The following is a 7,294-nucleotide window of genomic DNA, read 5'->3' on the forward strand; positions in this document are numbered from 1 at the left end:
GGGTGGATGGATATTGAGTGACAGTCCATTGTATGCATCACCGTGTGTCTGCATGTGTGTGCCTTGTATGCATGTATGCATGCGTGCATGTGTGTGACGGGACACAGTAGGAGGAGGAACAGGCCATCAAGACCAGAGAGAAGAAGGCATTCTCAAAAAGACCGTCACAGACATTTCCTCTGTGAGGACCCGGACCAGAGGTCCTGAGGGCCTTTCAGCCGAGATAGGAGAACAGGCTTTAACTGTCCAATGGTTTAGTCCTACTTCCTTATTTTACTAATGGGAAAAGCAGAGCCAAAGGAGTTATGTCCTTGCCTAAGGCCACACTGCAAGTCGAGACATTGGCCTAAAGCCAGCCAGGTCCCTGAGGGTTACGGTCTGTGTTTTCCACTTGAGGTGCGACCAGGTTCCCAGCAGGATTCGTGTCTGGTCTTTCCGGGGCACGCTCCAATGTACTTCAATAACAGCAAGCATTTACAGACGCCTCCTCTGAGCCAGGCAGCGTGGCAGGTGGCGGTGGGAGCTGGATGAACACATAGGTCGCGATTCTTCCCTCCAGCAGTCCCTAGCCTTGTGGGCGAGTCAGGTGAATAATCTCGACAGAGTCAGGAGGCCAAAGGGAGGGAGGGGGCACTGAGGGGGCATTCTAACTGCTGTCAATAAGGAAACTGAGACTCAGAGAGGATCCCTGACCTGACCAAGGTCACACAGCCCGTAAGTGGCTGAGCCCAGAATTTGAACTCAATATATTTGGTTAATCTGAAACAACAAAACAGTCAGTTATTTTACCAGCAAAATGGGTTTATTGGGAAGCAGCAAAGAATTGCAACTATGGTAAACCACGGGCAAGTCAGGTAAAGGGAAGGAGAGGAAACTTTTATAGAGAAGGGGAAGTTGGGAGGGGCTGTTATAAACAAAAAGTCCATTGGAGGAAACTGGGAGTTCAAAGAATAGTGGCTTTTCATTGGCTGAGTTGTGTCAGTCTCTCATTGGCCCAGCTGTTTTCAGTGGAGGAGAAAATCTTTCTTCCTCCTGCTGCAGGTAGTAAAGTAGTTCATTTCCTGCTGGAGATGCAAGGTATGTCTCTTCCCATTGGGAATCGGTATTGATGGAGAGGTACCCTTATGAGAGCTCCCCGTTTTGGCTTCCAACTCCATTTTAGTGAGGTTTCCCTTCTTTCATTAATTTTCACAATTGAATCGAACCCCGTGATTTTAGAATATAAGAGGCAGGTAGCAGAGAGTGTGGACTTAGATGTCACCTAGACCTGTGTCCAAATCCTAGACTCAGCCCCTTACCAGCTGTGTGTGGTGGGTGAGTGATAAACCTCTCCTTGCCTTGGTTTTCTTATAGATAAAATGAGGCCATGCATATTTCTTCCTTGTGGAAAAGGTGGGAAGGTTAGGTGAGATAATGCACGGAAACGGTTGAGCCTGTGCACGTAGGAAATCTTCAATAAGTGGTAGCTCTGTTTATTCTAAGTCAACCTACCGGCTCCAGGCTGCTCAGACTATAAGTGTGCGTATAGGCAAGGTGGCTCTTCTTGGATCTTCTAAGATGCAGAAGTCACCTCTTTTCCAGGCTGACCTTGTATGTAATAAAGAATTTAACAGTTACCAGGGGCTGGGGGTGGGGAGGTATTGGTCAAAGGGTACAAACTCCCAGTTATAAGATTAGCAAGTTTGGGGATCTAATACACAGCTTGGTAATTGTAGCCAATAATACTCTATCATATCCTTGAATGTTACTAAGAGAGTAGATCTTAAGTGTTCTCACCATAAAAAAGAAATGATAACTATGTGATGGGATGCAGGTGGTAGCTAATACTATGGTGGTAATCATTTTACAATTTATAAATGTGTCAGATCGACACATACACCTTGAACCGACACAATGTTATGTGTCAATTATATCTCAGTGAAGTTGGAAAAGTAAAATGAAACTTAACCTTGCCAAAAAGAGGTCTGAGCTTTGCTCTCACCTTCTGGATGGTAATCTTTGTTTGCCTGGGGGGGGTCTGGGACTAGCCAGATAGTAACAATGTGATTTTTCTTAAAAATATGTTTCTTCTTGTAAAATCAACATCCTAATAACTTGGCTAAGCCGGTGCAGCTGGTGGCACCGAGCCAGCTGCACCCCAGGGTTGTGGGACCAGCTGCAAAGGCCCCAGGGCCACTGGCCCAACCAGCCAAAGGCTAAGAGGTGGCAGTTTTAATGTCACACGTTGGAAAAGTGCCATCTTGACCACACTTTCTGGCAGCATTCGATATTCTCAGAGGGGGGCCTAAAATTTTGTAGGCAAGCCCCACGGATGGGTGACGCTGTTGAAGTGGGTGATGCTGTTGATGGCGTTCAGGAAAAAGAGGAAGGAGGCCATGAACTTGCCCCAGAACATCAGGGTGAGGCCGATGAGCGTGACCTGGTTCCTGAGAAGGATCAGGAAGCTCAGGAGGCCCCCGAAGGAGAGGATGAACGGGACAAGGAAGAGGGCGGGGCCCATGGCCCACTCGCGGCATGAATGGGGGTCCTCATACACCTGGGACACCATGAGGAGCTCCAGGGCCAAGATGGCAACCCCCACGGCCAAGGTGGCCACGCTGTGGGCCACGGCCATGCCTGAGGCCAGCCTGGGCATGTGGGCCTGACTCAGGTCTTGGAGATAGTGCAGCCCAGTCTGGTTGGAGGCGGTGCAGAAGCACCACAGCCGGAAGAGGCAGTTGTCGGCCAGGAGCCAGTGGTCATCCCAGATGGAGATGGAGGAGAGGACCACAGACAGAGGGGCACACAAGATGATGAGGGCCCGGATGAAGGATTCAGAGAAGGACCGGTGGGGCCTCCTTTGGGCCAGCAGCCTCTGGGCTTGCAGGCAAAGCCTTCAAGGACCGTCCAGTCGGGAGATGAGGCGAGCTGGTGCGATACGTCCACTAAAGGAAGCTCACCCACAGGGCAGTGGTCCTGCCAGGGTGCTGACTTCCCTTTGCAGAGCCTCATGCCTGAGGAGAGGGGTGGGAAGGGGTAAGCTCTTTTTTTTTTTTTTTTTTTTTCTTTTTTTTTTTTTAATTTTTATTTGTTTATTTATTTTTGGCTGTGTTGGGTCTTCATTGCTGCATGCGGGCTTTCTCCAGTTGCTGCGAGCCGGGGCTATTCTTCATGGTGGTGTGCGGAATTCTCATTGCGGTGTCTTCTCTTGTTGCGGAGCACAGGCTCCAGGTGCACGGGCTTCAGTAGTTGTGGCACGTGGGCTCAGTAGTTGTGGCTCGTGGGCTCTAGAGCGCAGGCTCAGTAGTGGCACACGGGCTTAGTTGCTCCGTGGCATGTGGGATCTTCCCAGACCAGGGCTCGAACCCGTGTCCCCTGCATTGGCAGGCGGACTCTTAACCACTGCGCCACCAGGGAAGTCCCGGGGTCAGCTCTTCAAACAAACACCTTGCATCACTCTGCACGCTACCAAGGGCTGTCATCCTGTGCGGGGGCTTGGCCGTGTGCTCCTGCCCGGCTCCCTCACACAGCTCCGCTCAGTAACAATGTGATTTAGGATGGGAGCTGGCCATACCAGAAAGACCAACCGCATGACTTAGGATGCGGGTTTTGGGTCACACAGTATCCATTGACCAATCAGTCATCAATCAATAAATCAATCAATCATGCCTACCCAGTGGAGGCCCAATCAAAACTCTGAATGCCAGAGGCTCAGGTGAGCTGCCCTTGTTGGCAGTGCTCTGTGCATATTGTCGCTCATGGATGCAGGGAAATGAACACACCCTGACTTCACGTGGACAGGACAGTGGAAGCTCAGCAGCTGATGTGTCCCCAGACTCCACTCTATTCCTGTCTTCTCTTGGCTGGTTTTACTCTGTCATTTCCCTGTAATAAACTGTAACTGTGAGTAGAATAGCTTTCACTGAGTTCTGTGAGTTCTTCTAGTGAACGATCAAACTTAAGGGCAGTTTTGGAAACCCCTGAACCTGCAATTGGTGTCAGAAGTGACGGTGGTCTTGTGGCCTGTGTTGTCTTTAAACTGTACGGTTGACTAAACTCTCACACCCTGGCGTGCTGAACAAATGAATAAGCGAGTGGGTTGTCCTGAATTGCTCATAGTCAAAGTCAAACAACTACCCTAAGCCTCTGGGGTAGGGACTCTTGTCACCACTGTCACAGGCAAGGAAGCTGAGGCTCAGAGAGGTGAAGCAAGTGGAGGGGCCAGGATGGGATCCAAACCTTCTGGACTCCAGCTCAGGATCTGACCACCATAGGGTACCCACCCCCCGACAAGGGCCCTTCCACCCTCACAAGCCAGGACCTCACCAGCCCAGGACCCTTTGGGAAACAGAACAGAGAAGGGCTAAGACAGACCAAGCCTGCAGCCCCAGAGGCATTTCAGAAGAGGGTGGGCAGGTCTCAGGCCTTCCCAGTGCCCTGTCCACAGCCTACCTGGCCCTGCATCAGGCTGCAACTCAGATGTCTTCATGGTCAGGCAGGTCACTTAAAAGATGAAGCAGCAGGGGGATGCTGAGCAGGAGCAGGGGAAGCTGAGGTAGACGGAAGGTGTGCTCCAGAGCGAGGCACCATAATCTTCGTTGAGGTTCTTGTTGTTTTAAACATATAACAAGGGCCAAACCAGACATGCATTCCGGTCAGCAGTCTGCGACCTCTGAACTCCATAGCCTGAACCTCCCCACCTCCACCACTTGACCCCTCACCATGATGCTCGAGCTCCTCAGCTCCTGGATGGTCCTGTCCTCTTACTGCAGAGCCTCTGCCATGCAGTCCTCTGCCCTGGTCAGTCTTCCTATGCTCTTTGAACCACCCAATTCCCACCTATTTTGCTGGTCTCAGCTTCAAAGCCATTCCTCGGAATTTTCCTCTGACCCTGCACATTCAGTGCCAGAACCCAGGCCTCTTGACCCCAGCCCAGGGCTCTGGCCCTTCCTACTCTGCTATAAACTCTCTGTCCCCTAGGCTTTCTCATGGCTACTCCAGAATCAACTAATACTCATTCAGATGATCAGTCAATCAACTAACCTTTCTCTTATTGAGCGTTTTCTGTTTATCAGGCTCTGTTCTAAGCACCAGGGAAATGATAAACAACGAGAGTAGGTTCTCACCCTCATTGACCTTAGGGGAAGTCAGACAATACAGTGATCATCACACAAATAGATACATAATCACACACCGTAATAAAGGCTATGTATGCAGAGAAGTGTAGAGTTTTTAAGAAAACTAAGAGAAATGGGAAGGCTAATTTAGACTGGGGATCACAGCAGATTGGGGAGTCAAGGTCTCCATCTTCTTTTTCTCTTATGAATTTCTTTCTCTGTACACTAATAGACTTGCTATTGGCGTTGAAGTTCCTTGCTCCAGGCTCGGTACACAGGAACTGTCCAATAAATGTTGGCTCCGGTTATAATTTTTCTCCCTACCTCCTGCCACCTGTCACTCACATCCTCCTCCAGAGAGGCAAAGGACAGGTGTCCCTGGAGGTAGAGGGAAGGCTAAGGTGACCGCATCTTTTGGCCTAGACTTTTTTCTTTTTTTTTTTTTTCACACACACACACTGTATTTTATTTTTACAAGAGATAAATAGACTGACACCAAGCATTGTAAATGGATGACCACAACAAAAGCAACAATGATTGCAATTACCAAACATGAAACACACTCATACTATGTCATAATATTGACATTCAGTCCAGTAATCCTCCACTGTAACAGCTCCTTTACTTTGCAGTGAAAATTGATTTGTATATTCTTTGCCTCTGAGTCCTTGTGGGATTTTTTTTTAATTCAAACAGAAAGTCACAAAAATTATAATCATCCACATCAGTTCACTCAGTCCCATGTAATTAATTTTTTTTTCATCTTGATCTTTTGTTAGCACTTTTATGAGTTCATCAGTTTTTCATTAGAGTTCTGAAAATGCTTATTCATTCAGTTCAGCAGTACAATCAGTTACCAGAAACCTGTACTTGTCAGAGTCTTTTCCATGAATTCCTTGAAGATGAAACCCTTTTATAGGAACATATTTGCAAAAGCATCAGAGTACACCCAGAACTGTCTGTAAATGACAAAAGACTTAAAAATGACCACAGTTAAAGATTTGATGAAAGTTCATAATAATGCAATTGACAAGGAAATTTAGTTATTTCTGAGATATACATTTTAAAGTAATAACTAGAATTATGACTTATAACATTATACCAGAACATATAAGATCTTTAGAAATTTCATGTAATGTCTGAAACATTTATATTAACGTATTTCCATACAAATAACCCAATGAAAGTTTAGTATTAGTTGTTTTGTTTGTTTGTTTTTTTATATTGCAGGTTCTTATTAGTCATCAATTTTATACACATCAGTGTATACATATCAATCCCAATCGCCCAATTCAGCACACCACCATCCCCACCCCACCGCAGTTTCCCCCCCTGGTGTCCATATGTCTGTTCTCTACATCTGTGTCTCAACTTTTGCCCTGCAAACCGGCTCATCTGTACCATTTTTCTAGGTTCCACATACATGTGTTAATATACGATATTTGTTTTTCTCTTTCTGACTTACTTCACTCTGTATGACAGTCTCTAGATCCATCCACGTCTCAACAAATGACTCAATTTCGTTCTTTTTTATGGCTGAGTAATATTCCATTGTATATATGTACCACACCTTCTTTATCCATTCGTCTGTCGATGGGCATTTAGGTTGCTTCCATGACCTGGCTATTATAAATAGTGCTGCAATGAACATTGGGGTGCATGTGTCTTTTTGAATTATGGTTTTCTCTGGGTATACGCCCAGTAGTGGGATTGCTGGATCATATGGTAAATCTATTTTTAGTTTTTAAAGGAACCTCCATACTGTTCTCATAGTGGCTGTATCAATTTACATTCCCACCAACAGTGCAAGAGGGTTCCCTTTTCTTCACACCCTCTCCAGCATTTGTTGTTTGTAGATTTTCTGATGATGCCCATTCTAACTGGTGTGAGGTGATACCTCATTGTAGTTTTGATTTGCATTTCTCTAATAATTAGTGATGTTGAGCATCTTTTCATGTGCTTCTTGGCCATCTGTATGTCTTCTTTGGAGAAATGTCTATTTAGGTCTTCTGCCCATTTTTGGATTGGGTTGTTTGTTTCTTTAATATTGAGCTGCATGAGCTGTTTATATATTTTGGAGATTAATCCTTTGTCCGTTGATTCATTTGCAAATATTTTCTCCCATTCTGAGAGTTGTCTTTTCATCTTGTTTATGGTTTCCTTTGCTGTGCAAAAGCTTTGAAGATTCATTAGGTCCC

The 7,294-nt window shown here is 46.4% G+C and overlaps 1 pseudogene across 1 annotated transcript; it reads right to left on the minus strand.

Moving 5' to 3' along the window:
- Positions 1–417: 417 nt before the first annotated feature.
- Positions 418–3,571, minus strand: LOC309658288 (voltage-dependent calcium channel gamma-like subunit pseudogene; annotated as a pseudogene). The gene is made up of 2 exons: positions 3,567–3,571; positions 418–2,873 (listed from the first exon to the last, which is right to left on the minus strand). The product of its transcript is annotated as a voltage-dependent calcium channel gamma-like subunit pseudogene (transcript).
- Between the last annotated feature and the right edge of the window lie 3,723 nt (positions 3,572–7,294).

Source organism: Balaenoptera physalus, assembly GCF_965194825.1.
Source record: "Balaenoptera physalus genome assembly, chromosome: 1".
Taxonomy (NCBI): Eukaryota; Metazoa; Chordata; class Mammalia; order Artiodactyla; family Balaenopteridae; genus Balaenoptera; species Balaenoptera physalus.